Source organism: Salmo salar, chromosome ssa14 (genome assembly GCF_905237065.1).
Source record: "Salmo salar chromosome ssa14, Ssal_v3.1, whole genome shotgun sequence".
Taxonomy (NCBI): Eukaryota; Metazoa; Chordata; class Actinopteri; order Salmoniformes; family Salmonidae; genus Salmo; species Salmo salar.
In genome coordinates, this window is record NC_059455.1 from 28,604,249 (window position 1) to 28,625,673 (window position 21,425).

A 21,425-nucleotide genomic window follows, 5' to 3' on the forward strand; every position below is an offset into this window, starting at 1 on the left:
GTAATGGAGGAGACTAATGTTTGCCGTGTTCGTCGAAAGAGTGCGGTGTCACACTGAGTGTCTAAGTGGGACAGAGACTCGGGAAAGGAGGGCCCTTCTTTCATCTCTACCAGGCTTTACAGAAACTAACAGCGTCTCCCTTTAGATCCCACCACTTGGTCTGTAATAAGGAACTATCATTTACATCTCTCACTCTCTGAGTGTGTTGCGTACTAATTAAACAGATTGTAACTGTGTTTTGACACAGTCAGTCGAATTGATCTCACTTTCAGCCCCGTGCCTGGAAATGAGAGGAGCAGAGGATTCCGTTTTAGAAGTTTCTTCTTCAAAGAATTACCAAAAGTTTGATGAGACTCTCGGCAGGTCCAAAATAATGAACATAGAAGTACAAACATTTTGTTATTCCATAAACTATATACACCGACTTAGCAGTTTTATGCGGCCCAGACCAGATGTGTTGAAGAATCACCCAATGGAACATTGGGTTCCAACTTCCTGTTTTGTGCTCCCAAGTAGCGCAGCGGTCTAAGCCACTGCATCTCAGTGCTAGAGGCGTCACTATAGACCCTGGTTCGATATCAGGCTGTATCTCAACCGGCCGTGATTGGGAGTCCCATAGAGTGTTGAACAATTGGCCCAGCATCGTCCGGGATAGGGTTTGGCCGGGGAAGGCCTTCATTGTAAATAAGAATTTGTTCTTAACTGACTTGCATAGTTAAATAAAGGTTAAATAAAATAAAAAATAATAATAACAACAACAACAACCAAAAAAAAAATATATATATATATATATATATGAACTCAAAAAAAGAAACATCCTCTCACTGTCAACTGCGTTTATTTTCAGCAAACTTAACGTGTAAATATTTGTATGAACATAAGATTCAACAACTGAGACAAACTGAACAAGTTCCACAGACATGTGACTAACAGAAATGGAATAATGTGTCCCTGAACAAAGGGGGGGGGGGGTCAAAATTAACAGTCAGTATCTGGTGTAGCCACCAGCTGCATTAAGTACTGCAGTGCATCTCCTCCTCATAGACCGCACCAGATTTGCCAGTTCTTGCTGTGAGATGTTACCCCACTCTTCCACCGAGGCATCTGCAAGTTCCCGGACATTCCTGGGGGGGAATGGCCCTAGCCCTCACCCTCTGATCCAACAGGTCCCAGACGTGCTCAATGGGATTGCGATCCAGGCTCTTCGCTGGCCATGGCAGAACTGACATTCCTGTCTTGCAGGAAATCATGCACAGAACGAGCAGTACGGCTGGTGGCATTGTCATGCTGGAGGGTCATGTCAGGATAAGCCTGCAGGAAGAGTGCCACATGAGGGAGGAGGATGTCTTCCCTGTAACGCACAGCATTGAGATTGCCTGCAATGACAACAAGCTCAGTCCGATGATGCTGTGACACCCCAGACCATGACACCCATCGCCCCAGACCATGACGGACCCTCCACCTCCAAATCAATCCCGCTCCAGAGTACAGGCCTCGGTGTAACGCTCATTACTTCGACGATAAACACAAATCCGACCATCACCCCTGGTGAGACAAAACAGCGACTCGTCAGTGAGGAGCACTTTTTGCCAGTCCTGTCTGGTCCAGCGATGGCGGGTTTGTGCCCATAGGCCACGTTGTTGCCAGTGATGTCTGGTGAGGACCTGCCAGGTTTTTGCCTGCCATATGAGTTCTGTTATACTCACAGACACCATTCAAACAGTTTTAGAAACTTTAGTGTGTTTTCTATCCAAAGCCAATAATTATATGCATATTCTAGTTACTGGGCAGGAGTAGTAACCAGATTAAATCGGGTACGTTTTTTATCCGGCCGTGTCAATACTGCCCCCTACCCCCAACAGGTTAATGGATGGGACGGTATTCTTCGGCTTGCAAGCGTCCCCCTTTTTCCTCCAAACACAATGATGGTCATTATGGCCAAACAGTTCTATTTTTGATTCATCAGACCAGAGGACATTTCTCCAAAAAGTACGATCTTTGTCCCCTTGTGCAGTTGAAAACCGTAGTCTGGCTTTTGTATGCCGGTTTTGGAGCAGTGGCTTCTTCCTTGCTGAGCAGCCTTTCAGGTTATGTCGATATAGGACTCGTTTTACTGTGGATATAGATACTTTTGTACCTGTTTCTTCCAGCATCTTCACAAGGTCCTTTGCTGTTGTTCTGGGATTGATTTGCACTTTTCGCACCAAAGTATGTTCATCTCTAGGAGACAGAACGCGTCTCCTTCCTGAGCGGTATGACGGCTGCGTGGTCCCATGGCATTTATACTTGCGTACTATTGTTTGTACAGATGAACGTGGTACTTTCAGGCGCTTGGAAATTGCTCCCAAGGATGAACCAGACTTGTGGAGGTCAACTATTTTCTTTCTGAGGTGTTGGCTGATTTCTTTTGATTTTCCAATGATGTCAAGCAAAGAGGCAGTGAGTTTGAAGGTAGGCCTTGAAATACATCCACAGGTACACCTCCAATTGACTCAAATGATGTCAATTAGCCTATCAGAAGCTTCTAAAGCCATGACATCCTTTTCGGGACTTTTCCAAGCTGTTTATAGGCACAGTCAACGTAGTGTATGTACACTGACCCACTGGAATTGTGATACAGTGGAGTAATCTGTCTGTAAACAATTCTTGGAAAAATTACTTGTGTCATGCACAAAGTAGATGTCCTAACCGACTTGCCGAAACTATAGTTTGTTTACAATATATTTGTGTAGTGGTTGAAAAAGGAATTTTAATGACTCCAACCTAAGTGTATGTAAACTTCCGACTTCAACTGTAAATGGTAGTAGCATCTGTCAAAATCCGGAATACTGATTTTTGGTTACTGATCATTTGAACAAATCAAGATTTCGCAGGAGCTTGTATCTTTTGAATTACAGAAGGGGAGAGAACATTTGGACCACAGACTTGCCTGAAACTTGCAGAGAGTTTCTGTTTAGGGGGGTGGAGACTTCGCAAGTCGTGCTAGTATCTTACCATTAAAGTGAATACAGTAGGCCTACATGTGCTAATGTTTTGACTGTATTTCCTGAATCATGTTTGTTGTTGTTGTTGAGAGTTAATACAGTAGGCCTACATGTTTTAATGTGTTGACTGTATTTCCTGTATCATGTTGACTAATTAAGACACAGATTCCTCTCTGGGGCTTTTAGCTGCTAAATTGATTCATCTAATTAACTTGTCAGCTGCATGTATAAAATGATTGTGGTTGATAGTGACTGTAACCCTGGAAGAAACACAAAGGCCCAAACAAATCATTAAACAGGGAAATTATACTCTTGCATAATTAATGTGCAAATAATTAAGGTTATATTTTCCAAAATGGTGAGGATAGATCCGATGATGAGACTATTGTATTGTGCTTAGGCATATCACATTAGTCATACTCTTGCTCTATCATATTAAATCTACCATACAAATTGATTAGCTACATCATATACAATGGCTGAGAAAATGTTCTTAATAAGATAATGAGTGGTGAGTACCTAGTATGTTTTTTCTTTTTCTACCCTACAATTCTCTTCAAAACAATGTCATTCTTCAATCATGACTATATGACATATCTAGTGTTCTTGTTTTTTTTTAAGAAATGCCATTCCATTACACTGACTTCCAGAAGCAAACCATACTGTACATACAGTACACATTTCTACTACAACCCTAAGCCTACAATCACGACTGCTGTGGGAAAAAGACGAACACATACAGAATGCCCCTTCCTCCTCCACCTATTCATTAATCTCTGAAGAAATAAGAGAAAGAAGAAGAAAAAGGACTATTGTAGTGATTACTTTGTTCCCTCTACCTTTCATTGCGTTGCTTCATTAATTATTGCCAGCGTTCAATGCTCATAAATCATCCCTATTCGCTATTACTCTCCCATGTACATTAACAGCTCAGCATCGCCATAGGAATAAGACCTAGGAACACCTCTCTCTAACTAAAGGATATGTACTGAACATAAATATAAACGCAAAATGCAACAATATCAAACATTTTACTGAGTTACATTTTATATAAGGAAATCAGTCAATTGAAATGAATTCATTAGGCCCTAATCTATGGATTTCACATGACTGGGAATACAGATATGCATCTGTTGGTCACGGATACCTTAAAATAAAAGGTAGGGGCGTGGATCAGAAAACCAGTCATTATTTTGTGTAACCACCATTTACTTCATGCAGTGCGACACAGCTCCTTCACATAAGAGTTGATCAGGCTGTTGATTGTGGCTTATTCCTCTTCAGTGGCTGTGCGGAGTGGCTACACCTCAATGTAGAGCATCCAAAACATGCTCAACAGGTGACATGTCTGGTGAGTACACAGGCCATTGAAGAACTGGGACATTTTCAGCTTCCAGGAATTGTGTACAGATCCTTGCGACAGCATTATCATGCTGAAACATGAGGTGATGGCGTCAGATGAATGGCACGACAATGGGCTTCAGGATCTCGTCACGGTATCTCTGTGCATTCAAAATGCCATTGATAAAATGCTATTGTGTTCTTTCTCCGAAGCTTATGACTACCCATACCATAACCCCACCGCCACCATGGGGCACTCTGTTCACAATGTTGACATCAGCAAACCGCTCGATGATGATCATGCTGTTTAATGAGCTTCTTGATATGCCACACCCGTCAGGTCGATGGATTATCTTGGCAAAGGAGAAATGCTCACTAACAGAGATGTAAACAAATTTGTGCACAAAATTTGAGAGAAATAAGCTTTTTGTGCATCTGGAAAATGTCTGGGATTTTTTATTTCAGATCATGAAACATGGGACCAACACTACAGTACATGTTGCGTTTATATTTTTGTTCAGTGTACATTATGACTATGTAGATGGATGGACTCATCAGCTACCTTCCAGATCGGCCTCTAACCATCCACATGGAGCAGAATGAACAACACATAAAAGGTAAGAGTGCCGCCTAGTGGTTGTGAAAATGAAATGTGAAATTGCAACGTAATGAGACCTTTCCAATGGCCTCATGGTCAGGTGAGTCATTTATAAACATTGCGTAGATGTGTTATTAAATATCTGCGTGTGGCATTTCTAAAAAGACTGAACACACACAAAAACATTGAGGTTTATAAACTCGGCGCACGCCATACATATGCATGTTTCCCTTATAAATCAGACCTGACATAAAACTGTGCGCGTGCGAACGAGCATTATAACTCCGCCTGAATAACGCCCTTATTTACTGTTTTGGAAAGTATTAGAATTAGCCAAGACAGGAGGCTAGCTAAAGTAAATAACAATTTTAAACTTGATCAAATGTATTTGGAGGTGTTGGCAGAATGTTTCCTTGTGACCTGCTGTGTCTGACCGTCTTTGAATGTCAAAAACAATTGCAAATTGTTGTGGACCTGTAAACAGATCGTTTGAATTCAAATGTTTTGCATTTACTTTTCCCGAACATAAATATGCTGCACTGCCCACGAATTCTGAAACAATATTGTCTACTCGTACAGGCGCACGCATGTTTTAAACGTTGCATATGCTCAAAATATGCCCCCAAAACATGCGTGCATACTTTTTGTAGCAAAAGTTGGCATTTCTAAAGACTGAACTTGACCTGAGAATGTGCTAATCCTCCTGCAAACTTTAGATCATGTTGCAGTCTAAACACTTAAAAGACACACCCTATCCCCTCAGCCCTCAAATGAAGTGGACACTTCTGATGACTTATCATGACGTCTGATAAGTATACACTTGCAGGGCGAGGGAGGAAGGAATGATTTGAAATGGACCACGCTTAGCCGGAAATGCGTCACTCGATCATCCCGCGATGATTGTGTTTTCAGCCACCTGTAGCTTGTGGGTGCTTTTTATGCGCTACAGTCAATTATGAGTGCATGTCTACTTATATTAAATATACGCCTACTGTATGACAGCTAGCAAATGGATTAGCTAACTAACGTTAGCCTGCCTAGCTGGAACTTCTGAAGAAGGAATGTTTTATTTCTACAATTTTCAAGAGATAACCAAACAAAAACAGATTTACTTTTTACGAGACGTGTTTGTGCCATCATGTGCATCAGTAGCACAATTTATAACTTGTTTGCGTTCGTTTTTACTTACACTTGTGTTCTATTCTGTTGATTTACTGATGCCCTCTTTAAGAATGGAGCACCCTTGGTCATGCCAGTGTTGTTCAATGTTATTCTTGTACTAACTATTTTTAGTAAATGTGAAGCTCCAGTTCACTTCCTTGTATTCGGAGTCTTTCTGATTATATAAATAAGTAATAAGAGCTAAGACACTACAATGGCGATGAGGATGATTACCTGCAGTTTGCATCACGAATGCAGATGGAGCTCGTAGGTAGAGAGGAAGATTTTGACCCTGTAGCACAACAGCTAGCAAGCAGTGAAGACTAGGGGAGAGCTGACGAGAACGAGGCAGCAGATCAAAGCCCCGTGGAGCCGGAGGTAAAGAGAATGGCCAGCATCGGGAATATAGATGGGTTTGATGACACGCAAGAAACTGATGAACCTACATTGAACGACTGGAACAGTACTTCATTGCAAACAACATTGCTAATAACAAGAGAGAACCAGCGTTGATGTGTTTAATTGGCCCAAACACGTACAGTTTGCTAAGAGATCTGACTGCCCCTCTGAAGCCCTCCAATAAAACATTCACAGAGATTGTGGAGATATTGCAAAATCACCTAAACCACTCGTCTCCACGAGAGAATTCAGAATGAGGGGGAGGGTGTTAGTTCATATGTAGCCGAGTTGAAGAAACTGGCTGAGCATTGCCCATTTGGAGAGAACCTAAATGACACATTAAGGGATAGATTTGTTTGTGGACTGAAACATGAACATATTCAAAAACGTTTTCTCACAGAATCAGATCTCACTTTTGCAAAGGCTGTTGAAATTGCTGTAGCTATGGAAATCTCGACCAAATATGCAATTGAGTTGCAAAGTAAAATAAATAGTGACCTATCACAAACTTCCCTGCACAAGTTTTCACGCAGCCGACAGCGCCCCCGTGTGGCCGAAAAATGCAACAGGCGTGACAGATGGTCACAGAGCAGAGGACTGCCGTTTCAAAAGACGAAATTTGCCACAAATGCAATAGAAGGGGGCACATTCAAAGAGCACGAGAGCAAAATTCAGTCACAATAGGAAAACTGAGAAAATTAAAGGGTCTGTGAATGCACTAGCAGAGAACATTGGCAGTGATTCAGATGAACGATTAATTGGTACAATGGAGGTAAACACAGTGACTTCTCCCAGCAGTAGCATAATATGGGTGACACCAAAAAATGAAGGCAAACCCCTCAAAGTGGAGCTGGACACAGGATCTGCAATGTCTATAATTTCCACGACTGAGCACTTCAAGGCTATCATGCTGAAGAATACAAATGTGTTGCTGAAGACATACTCAGGAGAGAGATTGAGCCCAATGGGGGCATTGCAGGTCAGAGTGAGAAAGTGGACAGAAGCGAATGGGCCACACCCATTGTTCTTATTGTAAAGAAAGGCGGGTCTGTTAGAATGTGTGCATGTGGACCAATACCCCATGCCACGTCTGGATGACATCTTTACTGCACTAGCCGGTGGGAAACACTTAAGTAAAATCAACCTGAAAAAGGCTTACCTGCAGCTATCGATTGAAGAGAGCTCCAAACAGTACCTGACAATAAACACACACAAAGGTCTATACAGGTATAACCACCTGGTTTTTGGCATTGCATTGGCCCCAGCCATTTAGCAATGAACTATTGACCAGATTTTGCAAGGAATCCCAGGAACCCAGTGTATCCAGGATGTCATGATCATAACTTGACGCACAGACAAAGAGCACCTGGCTAACCTGGAAAAGGTCCTGAGAAGACTGAAAGAGTATGGGCTACAGGCAAACTTACAGAAGTGTGAGTTCTTTAAAGACAAGATTGTCTTCTGTGGACATGAAATCGACCGCAATGGATTGCACAAAAGACAGAACAAAATCGATGCAGTTGTACAGGCACCATGACCGCAAAATATCACAGAAGTGAGATCTTTCAAAGGACTGATCAATTACTACAGAAGACTCCTCCCAAACCATTCAGCAGTACTCCAGCCTCTCAATCATCTCCTGGAAAAGAATAAGATATGGCAGTGGACAGAATAGTGTGAAAATGCGTTTCTTGAGGAAAAACGGCTCATCACATCTGAACAGGTCCTGATGCATCACGACCCGAACTTCCAGTGAAGTTGGCTTGTTATGCGTCCCCTTATGGCTTGAGAAACAAGATTACAACGTACCAAGGATGTTTGATGTGGGGAATGAGAGTCATGATACCCCAGAAATTCCAACATCAAGTTTTGCAGGAACTATATGAAGGTCATGTTGGAATTGTCGTAATGAAGCTGCTCTCAAGGAGACACTTTTGGTAGCCTGGTTTGGATCAACAGATAGAAAACATGGAGAAGAACTGTAGCGGATGTTTGGAAACCCATCACAGGCCTGCTCCTGTCCCAGTCCACCCATGGGAATGGCCCACAAAGCCATGGCAGAGAATTAATGTGGACTACACTGGTCCCTTTGAAAAGCACATGTTTCTGGTTATAGTTAATACCCATTCCAAATAGCCAGAGGTGTTTTGCACTGACTCCTCCACCTCAGCTCAGACGATAGAGTGTCTCAGAACAACATTTGCACACTTCGGATTGCCGCTGCAGCTGGTAAGTGACAACGCGCAAGCTTTTGTAAGTGACGAGTTTACAATATTCATGTCAGTAAACGGAATCAAACACTCAACCTCAGCTCCATACCACCCTGCCACCAATGGACTGGCAGAAGGCTTTGTGCAAACCCTAAAGCAAGGACTCTGTGCAGTAAACTGAGACCGAAGCGTCTTTGCAAACACAACTGGCCAAGTTCCTAGCCTCCTACCGAAACACCCCACATGCCACGCCAAATGAAAGCCCAGCCGCACTGATGTTCGGGCGGCCTCTCCGCACACAGCTGGACATCATGAAGTCAAACAGGCGTAATGAAGTGCTGAACAAACAAGCCAAGATGCTCTCCGGTGGCTGGGAACGCCATCTACAAACAGGACAGGAAGTGATGGTGCGAGACTACAGAAGGGGAGGGAAATGGACAACAGGGACCGTACACACACAAACGGGACCCAGAACTTATCAGGTTCAAGTGAGCCCAGACATAATGTGGCTGCGTCACATTAACCAAATGCATTCCATGGAAAACAGCACAACAATCGAGAGAGAACAGGGACAGAGAGCTCCTGGGAGTGACACACAGGGGACTGTAGAGGACAGTGGGGCAATAAAGAGACCCCAGGTTGAAAGAAGGGAACGTGTGGATGAAGGTGCTGCTATAGTAGAAGCTATAATGGAGTCAGTACACACTGAGGATGTTCAGGAGCCTCCAGACAATCCAAGGCGCTACCCAGAACGAAGGCACCGTCCACCAGACAGACTGGACTTCAAAAAAACTAAGACTGTTAAAGTTCAAATAACTACCATTTCTGATAAATGTGTTGGTTATGGTTTGGTAAAAGTAACTCTGATTTTATAAGAGAAGGAATGTTATGTTCTGTTAATTACTGATTCCCTCTTTATTAAGAATGGAGCACCCTTGGTCATGGCAGTGTTGTTCTATGTTATTCTTGTACTAACTCTTTTTAGTAAATGTGAAGCTCCAGTTCACTTCCTTGTATTCGGAGTCTTTCTGATTTTATAAATAAGTAATAAGAGCTAAGACACTACAACTTGTATGTTGACTTCTCCATTCATGTTGTTTTTACGTTTTCACAGACTTTTCTTAGCGGATGTACAATCGTTGCGAATTGAATTATGGGGAGTTTCAGGCCCCGGAGTGAACATAATTGTACACTCACAAAGCCGTCTAAAATCGAGGGCTGATGGGCTTACGTTGCAAACTTCCCTCGCTTGGTTAATAATTTGGACCGCCCTCCAAGATGGCGATGGGGATTTCCCCAAGGGCATAAGGCGAGGGTAAGTGGACAAGCGTGTCTTTTAAGTGTTTGGACCGCAACCAGAGTTTCTAGTGGTTGGAGTATTGCATTGCAAGAAGGCAAAATTAGCTTTGTGCAATGGGGAATAGGTTTATATAATGTCTTATTCATTAAAAAAAACAGGTAGTTAAATATAATAAGATGCAATCATTTGCTGTTTGTGAAAATAACGAAAATCGATTTAGAATAATTAGAAATCTATTTACGATTATTTAATTTCCCTGATCATTGCAGAATAAACTCCTCACCTTTTCTGACTGTGATGGTTTAATACTCACAAAATAGCCTATAGGCCTACAACAAGTTCGGATAGGCTACCATTGGTCCCATCTATCATTCTGATGAGTATTTCTATACTTAATAAAGCCCTTTTGTGGGGAAAAACTAATTCTGATTGGCTGGACCTGGCTCCCCAGTGGGTGGGCCTATGCTCTCCCAGCCCCCATGGCTGCACCCCTGCCCAGTAATTTTTTTTTTTTATTTAACTAGGCAAGTCAGTTAAGAACAAATTCTTATTTACAATGATGGACTACCCTAACCAAACCCTAACCCGGACGACGCTGGGTCAATTCTGCGCCGTCCTATAGGACTTCCAATCACGGCCGGTTGTGATACAGCCAGGAATCAAACTAGGATCTGTAGTGACGACCATAGGACTGAGATGTAGTCCCTTAGACCGCTGCGCTAATCGGGAGTATGAAATCCATAGATTAGGGATTAATGAATTTATTTCAATTGACTGATTTCCTTATGTGAACTGTAACTGGTAAAACATTTTAAATTGTTCCATGTTGCGTTGATATTTTTGTTCAGTAAAATAAATATATGATGTCTTGACCTAATTCCAATACCTCAAAAGTATTCAGCAAATAAGGGCATTGTCACCATAAAAGGTGAATGATGGGCGTTTTTCAGGCGGAGTTATAATGCTCGTTCACGCGTGCACGACAGGTCTGATTTATAACGGGAAACATGTACAACAGGTCTGATTTATAACGGGAAACATGTAAATGTATGGCGTGCGCCAAGTTTATGAATCCCAATATTTCTTTGTGTACAGTCTTTTCAGAAATAGTGCATGTAGATATTTAGTGTAAAATGTACACAAAGATTATAAATGAGGCCCCAGGTCCTTCCTATTATGTCCTTACGGTGAACTAAAAATCATTTTTAAGTACATCATTTAGGTCAGGCAAGTTGCAACATGGGACTTTTCTTCTTAAATTCTTCTTAAAGTCAAAGCATATACTAATGTGGATACTGAGTAAAAAGTTGTGCTCATGAATCATGAATAAAATGTCAGTAGTATCTAATTCACTTTGATATTTGGATACTTTAGATTTCATACATTGATTTGGCCATAACTTGTACAAGTAATGCTGTATTTAAACAAAAAAACTACTTTACAGACACAATAAAAACAGCAATACTGAAGCGTATGGTACTGTAGGCCTATCTTTCAATACATTCAGGGCCGTCTGATTAGTTCAGAAACCGATGAGTTGGGCCAGAGCCAGAACACACATGAGTAATGCGGCGGTTTGAAAATGTGTCATTGGCTTTGATACTCTGATGGAGACATTTCGTCATTATGTACAGATCTCTGTTGCTACGTACTTTAGTCTGAGACTACCATCATTGAAGTAATTTGTGGTGAAGTCAAAATGAGGGGTGTTGTACAAAACAAAGTAATTAGCGATTGGATCGTCTCTAACCAAACAATGGGAGTTATTGTCCCAAAGGTGGGAAGGCAGGCCACAAGTTTAGGTCCAAAATAAGCCCATAGAAACACATTGGGCTTATTTTTGACAGATTTTGGCCAGAGTGAAACCTCTCACCTCTCCCTCTCTGGTAGGGAACGACGGAGCAACGGAATAATTTAGTGTGAGTCATCAGGCTAGGTCAAAGCCACCAGAGGGTTAAGAGGTCACAGAGAGAGCTCCTGCAGTGCGTTGTGGGAGATTCTCAATTGCATACTCCTCGTTCCTCGCCTCCTTTTCAAAATTCATGGGAGGAGAAGGTCAAAGGGGAGAGACCTCTGGCTTTCTCATCTAATGGTTTTTGAGAAGGAATGCAATTGAGATTCTCCTCCTGTAAGTTGAAAGCAGTCACTCCATGGTGGAATGAGATGCAGTGGTGTGTATTCATGGATGCCAAGGGAAGCCAGGCTTCCACAAACAATTGACCCCCCCCCCCCCCAAACAAAAATATATTATTTCTTCTCTCTGTGTTTTCATTATATTCCTTCAATTTGCAAGAGGCTGATTGTATCTCACCGGAGAAAGCATCCGAGACAACAAAACAGCGCCCCTCTGTCTCTGTCTGTGTAGGCCATCTACTGTGTCTGATGCTGTCTGGTCATAAAGAGTATGACATTGTTGCCGCCCGTAGCATTGAATGCAAGGGAAGCAAGCGAGCATTTGGCCTCCCTTGATAATTAAAAAAAAATGTATATCCAATCAGCAAAACTGAGTGAGCTCAACTGTGAATGGTCCTGGCGCATGTCAAGGGAAGCCAGTTTGGATTTGGCTTCACTCCCATGACATTGCATAAAGAGAAATACGTAATTGACAGAAACAACTTGAATTGTTGCATCTTGTTGTGTTGTTGTCCTTTGGTGGCTAGTTAACAGGCTAAAATTGTCTCTTTCCTAAATTAGCCATGGATGGAGATAGGGACTTGGTTTAACTTCATTCTCCATACTGGCCAATGATTATAACGGTGATTCTTATCCAATCATACATTTATACATCGTGCCCCTGGACTGAAAGGATGGAAGTTCAATATGTAGCTAGATGTAGAAGGCTAATGTTAACTTGCTAACGTTGCCCATGAAAGGAATTTAGGCTAGAGAGCAAGCATTTTAGCCAGGTAGACTAGGACAACAAAAAATATAAGTGTGTACTGTGTGACAGTCATAGACTGTTTCGTCAACATGAAAGAGAGGAGAATGGCATTGGCGTTTCTCTACAAGTAGGGTGAGTCATGTTTTTTCTACTACAACAAACGCACGCACACACACACAAACACAAATCGCAACCATCGTCAGCCACATCATATTTAGCTCACGTTGACTGGAATAAATTGTTTTAGGTATCTTTTAGTTGCCACTGTGTTAGACTAACCATAGGTGATTTGAAATAGTGCTGGAATAGTGGTGGCAGCTCCTGTTTTCTTTGTGACTTGTGGTAACTCTCCGTGGTTCTAAGTCAATAGTTGTTTAGTAGTTAAAAAATGTCGGAAACATTGACTTGCTAGACCATGCTGTAGGTCATGTAACTGTTTGATACATGCAATATGCTTTGTGGACTTCACCGGATAGAGGTTGCTCTCCGGGTTTTGTGATGAAACAAAGGTGTGTTTGAATTTATTCTGCCACATTGTCTTCTTATTGTCGCGATCTTATATCACGGTCGCAAGGCATATTAACTAACAGATTATAAAGCGAACAACGCAATTATCACAACACATAGGTTATAATATGGCTTTTTTTCTGGCTTCCCCAGTGATTTTACCCACGCAACACTACTGCTGAGCTGCAGCAGCCAAGTGCCCTCAGAGTCTCTCTTGGAGGACGACAACGAACAACCTAGATTGTTTTCAGAGTATGCAGAAAACTAATTACAAGCAATAAATTAATTTCACGCTGTCACTTTAGAGTTAATTGCATCTTTACAGAACTGACTGGAAGCGATGGTTCAAGCGGTGATAAGAGTGGACATCGTGTTATATTAATTTATGCATCAATGGCATTGCCTTCGCTGAAGGTTGCGCTTCATGCTCCTTAAAGGAACGCCCTAAACCTATTTTAATTGCTGCTTAAGTATTTCCGTCATACTTCTTATGTGGCCTATCTATAGGCTATAAATAGCCATATGTGTCCTTAAATGTTTAGATTGCCTCAGCCATAAGGAAAGTTTGCCACCCACTGTGTTCTAAAGGTTGTAGTCTAACAAAACGCTGCAGGGAAAGATCAACTGAAGCATCTCTTAGTCATCCTGACAGAGTCTGCTTGCCTCACTTCAACCTCTCACCTATGAGGCAGCCATTTTGACCTGAGGTGGTACATTTTACACAAGCCGGGTGTATATAACTGTTGTTACCAGGTAACCCTGACAACAAGGCTTCCAGAGGTACACATGATGTTGGGGTCATTGGAAATTAATGTATCCACTTCAGTCACTGGTGTCAGTTATACAAAGCGGACAAAAACAACGCACATTTTGACAGTTGTGTCATGCTCAAAAAAAGTTTTGAGGGGGCACATATGGCCCCTCAGTTTCAGTGTGCAATGGCCCTTCAGTTTGGCCGCTCAGTTTCAGTGAGCAACAAAGTGGTGTACGAAGTGGTTCTGTGTACAAATAGGAAGGGAACGCTTACTTGGACAATGCTTGCCAGGCACGTAATTTGAAGAAGAATACACGTATTTAAAATAAATTCAATAAGAATTGATTATGGTATTTAATAATAAAATGTTTTAGGTCAATCATTGTCTTATCTAAGCACAGTTTTAATATAACTAGGGAGCATAAAAACATTCTGCTGTGGATATTTGGCTTCAAGTTATTTGTAAGTCTATACTTAGAATGCTTTTTTATTACATTTGGGTCAACTGCTCATTTATATTATTTCTAAACGCAGAAGAACTTGTGAAGTCATTTTTGTGGATAAAAAAAAAGAAAAAGATTCAAGTAACTTTTCAAGATACAACTAATTGGCTCCTGTGGGAATTTAAGCAGAAATCATTGATGTGACTGCTCTTCTCACAACTCTCTAGCAAGGCTCTTTCACATGAAAGAACGACTCCTTTTTATTTCATAATCCTCTCATAATTATGACAGTACTTGTAATCTTACCAGATAGCATTGTTGTATTTTTAACACATTTCACTGTTTGATCATTGTAAGGGACTTGTTCATAGTTTTTCCATTAATTTCCATTCCCTTTTTACTGTCCACTGCCATCTTTGATATTCACCACCCAATATGACTTGACAGATGTTCCAATCTGGACCTTCTAATTATATATCTCAAAGACATCCTCAGAGTAATTTGAATCAAATTGAGAATTGATAACTTAATATTTCCTATGCTGAAACACATCATTCAAACATAGTACTACTTTCTTCAAATATGCCTAGGCTGTATAATGATTTGAATCACTGTTAAATTGAAACCTCCCATTAAAAATGGGCCTTTGTCAAAACAGTTATGGTAAGGGAATCATTTTCTATTAGTAGGGTTGACTATATTTGTGTTACACTTTCAGATCATCTTATGTACACACTACCTTTCAAAAGTTTGGGGTCACTTAGAAATGTCCTTGTTTTTGAAAGAAAAGCACATTCTTATCCATTAAAATAACATAAAATTTATCAGAAATACAGTGTAGACATTGTTAATGTTGTAAATGACTATTGCAGCTGGAAACGTCTGATTTTTTTTAATGGAATATCTACATAGGCGTACAGAGGCCCATTATCAGCAACCATCATTCCTGTGTTCCAATGGCACGTTGTGCTAGCTAATCCAAGTTTATCATTTTAAAAGGCTAATTGATCATTAGAAAACCCTTTTGCAATTATGTTAGCATAGCTGACAACTGTTGTTCTGATTAAAGAAGCAATAAAACTCTCCTTCTTTAATTAAACTAGTTGAGTATCTGGAGCATCAGCGTTTGTGGGTTCGATTACAGGCTTCAAATGGCCAGAAACAAAATACTTTCTTCTAAAACTTGTCAGTCTATTCTTGTTCTGAGAAATGAAGGCTATTCCATGCGAGAAATTGCCAAGAAACTGAAGATCTTGTACAACGCTGTGTACTACTCCCTTCACAGAACAGCGCAAACTGGCTCTAACCAGAATAGAAATAGAATAGAAAGAATGCAGTCGTCAATGATTGAGACGGTAACCTTTGACAGACACATACTAATCATTGTCAGATATGCAATATCACTCTGTTGCCAGATGGTGGAGCTCAATATTTGTTCAAGGGTGAATAAAGTATCCTTAGTTACCTCATGTCAGTTATTGTGCAAGACTTGGCTTATTTGTACTCTACTGTACAATGAACCAAACCCTTTTAATCATTTACTAGGCGTATCCAGGCATGAGAAACAATAGTTACAAGCTAATAATCTTTCTCTCTCTCTCGCTCTCTCTCTCTCTCTCCAAAAAAATGAAGGGTTTACAGTAAAACAGCATGACCAAAGTGCATGACACAACAGGTGTATTTTATATTATTTACGTTAAAAGTCATATTAGCAAAAATTGACAAAATAGGCAACACGATTAGTTAAAAAATGGGTCAGTTTGGAAACCCAATTCCAAATGAATAATAAGAACACGTGCATACATTTCCCATTTGAGTCTCATGTACCATTTCCAAAATAGTTTTTTAGTACATTATATAAAAGTACAGACTCATAATTTTAAAATTGTATATCATACACTGCAGTTGTGGGAAACATGGGAAAGTTATGCTCATTTGAAACATGATAAACATGTTATTCCACCTTGTAGACAAGTACCAGAAAATTCCCATTAAAGTATTTCACACTTGCTCAAGAGCTCTTTTTTTGTGTGCCCATTCAGCATTGTTCACACCCTCTTAAGCCTAAACCCCACCCATCTACTTAAGTAGTCATATGAGGCCATGTGCTAAACTGAGTGATTTAAGGTAGTGAAAGAAGTAGCCTACAATAAGGAAAATCTCCAGGTAAAAATACACTTCATCTAGTCCTTGGCCTATATCCTAACAGGTTGTTCTTCACATTGTCTCTGGTAAACACACTATATTTAAAATAAGATCAAAGTTTATTATGACACTTCTGTTGAATCAGTCAATCACACGTCGTTATGACTACACATACACTCACAGGCTGTCCGTCTGGTTCTATCCTAGGAAGATAAGGTTCTGGGTGCTTCTGTTTAGAATATAATTTTCTGATGAGACTGATGCTGATAGACATGGGATTACAGAGGTTGTTGATGATATGTGTCTGACAGTGAGTCAGTCATACTGTGGAATTAAGCCTGAGGCTGAGTGTATGAACAGGGAGGGGTTAACCTAGGAACATACAGAGATGTATCATGTATGTTTCTAAGTTCTAACCCCTCCCTGTTGCATCTTTGCTCAAATGCATGTAATGCCTGACAATATTCCAGAAATGCATGGCTATGACATTCTACAGGGTGGACAAAATGGTTCCTAATTTGGCTTTATAATGTACTCTTTACATATTGATCAATGGAGATATTTTTTTTTGGGGGGGGCCATCAAGCCAAAACTTGGCAGTGATATCATTTCAATTGTGATGGTGAGTAAAAGAAAACCTTTTGATTTCACCTCATTTTACCATTCTGTGGTAAAGAGCACATGTTCAACTTCATACAAAACACGTTTCCCATCTCAAGAGGGAAAAAAAGACTATTGTAAGTGCCTCTCTTCAACTTAATTAAATAATGAAAAATAATAATGATCGGGTGGCACTAGGCTATTTTTATTATTTTTAACTTTCGTTTTTATCGATTTAAACAAAAACTATACATCATACAACACTCCAAAATATGTCAAGTGTAGGTCTTGTTCTTGTGCTTCCAATTCCAATGAGTGGTAGTATACAGCTCTACAGTGGATGGTTAAAGGTGTTATGGTGAGTTCATAACCAAGTGGGAATTTACCACATCTGGGAAAAATCCACTTGAACGGCCTTCCAACTGGTAATTACTAGTTAAATTAGCCATGAATTATACCACGTTCACGTGCTAGTCGAAACCAGAAAACTCTAACTGGTTGAAAGTGGCGAGTGTATAGCTACAACCAATTAGCAAGCCGGAAATGTCAGAGTTTCCTTGTTCCGACTAGAATGTGAATATGTCATCAATCCCCATGTGACAGGGGGATGGAAGTTTGTTGTGTGCAACAGGGAGAGGCAATTGAATGCAAGATTCACAAAATGCTTTAAATTGTTAAAACATGTCTAGCATGTCTGCCTATGGGTAACAGGGTTGACGTTTTATTCTTAACCCATTAAATGTTTTAACATTTAAATGTAAAAAGGAATAGTTTCACCATATTAAATCGAGAGTTAATAGACATACTAAAGGGCACTTCATTTCATATAACACGCTTTTAAATTCAATATGGGTGGTATAATACAAGGAGTCTCTACAGTACATGCCATACATTTTTTGCAACCCCTTTTACACTCAGAACAGCCTCAATTCGTCGAGGCATGGATTCTACAAGGTGTCAAAAGCATTCCACAGGGATGCTGGCCCATGTTGACTCCAATGTTCCCACAGCTGTTTCAAGTTGACTGGATGACCATTCCCTATACATACAATTAAAGTCGGAAGTTTACATACACTTAAGTTGGAGTCATTAAAATTCCTTTTTCAACCACCACAAATTTCTTGATAACAAACTAGAGTTTTGGCAAGTCGGTTAGGACATCTACTTTGTGCATGACACAAGTAATTTTCCCAACCATTGTTTACAGACAGATTATTTCACTTATAATTCACTGTATCACAATTTCAGTGGGTTAGACGTTTACATACACTAAGTTGACTGTGCCTATAAACAGCGTGCAAAATTCCAGAAAATGACGTCATGGCCTTAGAAACTTCTGATGGGCTAATTGACATCATTTGAGTCAATTGGAGGTGTACCTGTGGATATATTTCAAGGCCTACCTTCAAACTCAGTGCCTCTTTGCCTGACATCATAAGAAATAAAAAGAAATCAGCCAAGACCTCAGAAGAAAAATTGTAGACCTCCACAAGTCTGGTTCATCCTTGGGAGCAATTTCCAAATGCCTGAAGGTACCACGTACATATGTACAAACAATAGTACGTAAGTATAAACACCATGGGACCACGCAGCCGTCATACCGCTCAGGAAGGAAACGCGTTCTGTCTCCTAGAGATTAACGTACTTTGGAGCGAAAAGTGTAAATCAATCCCAGAACAACAGCAAAGGACCTTGTGAAGATGCTGGAGGAAACAGGTGCAAAAGTATCTATATCCACAGTAAAACAAGTCATATATCGACATAACCTGAAAGGCCGCTTAGCGAGGAAGAAGCCACTGCTCCAAAACCACCAAAAAAAGCCAGACTACGGTTTGCAACTGCACACGGGGACAAAGATCGTACTTTTTGGAGAAATGTCCTCTGGTCTGATGAAACAAAAATAGAACTGTTTGGTCATAATGACCATCGTTATGTTTGGAGGAGGAAAAAGGGGGAGGCTTGCAAGCCGAAGAACACCATCCCAACCATGAAGCACGGGGGTGGCAGCATCATGTTGTGGGGGTGCTTTGCTGCAGGAGGGACTGATGCACTTGACAAAATAGATGGCATCATGAGGGAGGAAGATTATGTGGATATATTGAAGCAACATCTCAAGACATCAGTCAGGAAGTTAAAGCTTGGTCACAAATGTGTCTTCCAAATGGACAATGACCCCAAGCATACTTCCAAAGTTGTGGCAAAATGGCTTAAGGACACCAAAGTCAAGGTATTGGAGAGGACATCACAAAACCCTGACCTCAAACCTATAGAAAATTTGTGGGCAGAACTGAAAAAGTGTGTGCGAGCAAGGAGGCCTACAAACTTGACTCAGTTACACCAGCTCTGTCAGGAGGAATGAGCCAAAAATCACCCAACTTATTGTGGGAAGCTTGTGGAAGGCTACCCGAAACGTATGACCCAAGTTAAACAATTTAAAGGCAATGTTACCAAATACTAATTGAGTGTATGTAAACTTCTGACCCACTGGGGATGTGATGAAAGAATTAAAAGCTGAAATAAATCATTCTCTCTACTATTATTCTGACATTTCATGTTCTTAAAATAAAGTGGTGATCTTAACTAACCTGAGACAGGGAATTTTTACTGGGATTAAATGTCAGGAATTGTGAAACATTTAAACTCAGTTTATTTGGCTAAGGTGTATGTAAACTTCCGACTTCAACTGCACATGAATACTGTTGAGAGTGAAAAACCCAGCAGTGTTGCAGTTCTTGACATATTCAAACCGGTCTGCCTATCACCTACTACCATACCCCCATTCAAAGGCATTTAAATATTTTGTCTTGCCCATTCACCCTCTGAATGGAACATATACACATTCCATGTAAAAAAAATCCTTCTTTAACCTGTCTCCTCCCATTCATCTACACTGATTGAAGTGGATTTAAAAAGTGACATCAATAAGGGATCACCTGGTCAGTCTACAGTATGTCATAGAACGAGCAGACATTCCTAATGGTTTGTACACCCAGTGTACATTTTAAAAACATTCCGTAATATATGTTGAAACGTATTTAAGAAAAAATATATATTCAGTACCAGTCAAAAATTTGGACACACCTACTGATTCAAGGGTTTTTCTTTATTTGTACTATTTCCTACATTGTATAAGAACATCAAAACTATGAAATGACACATATGGAATCATGTAGTAACCAAAAATGTGTTAAACAAATCTCAAATCCAAAAATATTTTATATTTGAGATTCTTAAAAGTAACCACCTTCAGTTTCATGAGATAGTCACCTGGAATGCATTTCAATTAACAGGTGTGCCTTGTTAAAAGTTAATTAGAGTTAACTGCACCTCAGATTGCTGCCCAAAAAAATGCTTCACAGAGTTCAAGTAACAGACACATCTCAACATGAACTGTTCAGAGGAGATTGCGTGAATCAGGCCTTCATGGTCAAATTGCTGCGAAGAAACCACTACTAAATGTCACCAATAAGAAGAAAAAACTTGCTTGGGCCAAGAAACACGAGCAATGGACATTAGCCCGGTGGAAATGTGTCCTTTGGTCTGATGAATCCGAATTTGAGTTGTTTGGTTCCAACCACCGTGTCTTTGTGAGACGCTGCATCAGATGACCTGGCCTTCACAATCACCCGACCTCAACCCAATTGAGATGGTGGAATTTCTTTCATTCTTAATGTGTTTGAGCCAATCGGTTGTGTTGTGGCAAGGTAGGGGTGGTATACAGAAGATAGCCCTATTTGGTAAAAGAACAAGTCCATATTATGGCAAGAACAGCTCAAATAAGCAAAGAGAAATGACAGTCCATCATTACTGTAAGACATGAAGGTCAGGCAGTCTGGAACAGTTCAAGAACTTTAAAAGTTTCTTGAAGTGCAGTAGCAAAAACCATCAAGAGCTATGATGAAACTTGCTCTCATGCGGACCGCCACAGGAAAGAAAGACCCAGAGTTACCTCTGCTGCAGAAGATAAGTTCATTAGAGTTAAGTGCACCTCAGATTGCTGCTCAAATAAATGCTTCACAGAGTTCAAGTAACAGACACATCTCATCATGAACTGTTCAGAGGAGACTGCGTGAATCAGGCCTTCATGGTCAAATTATTGCAA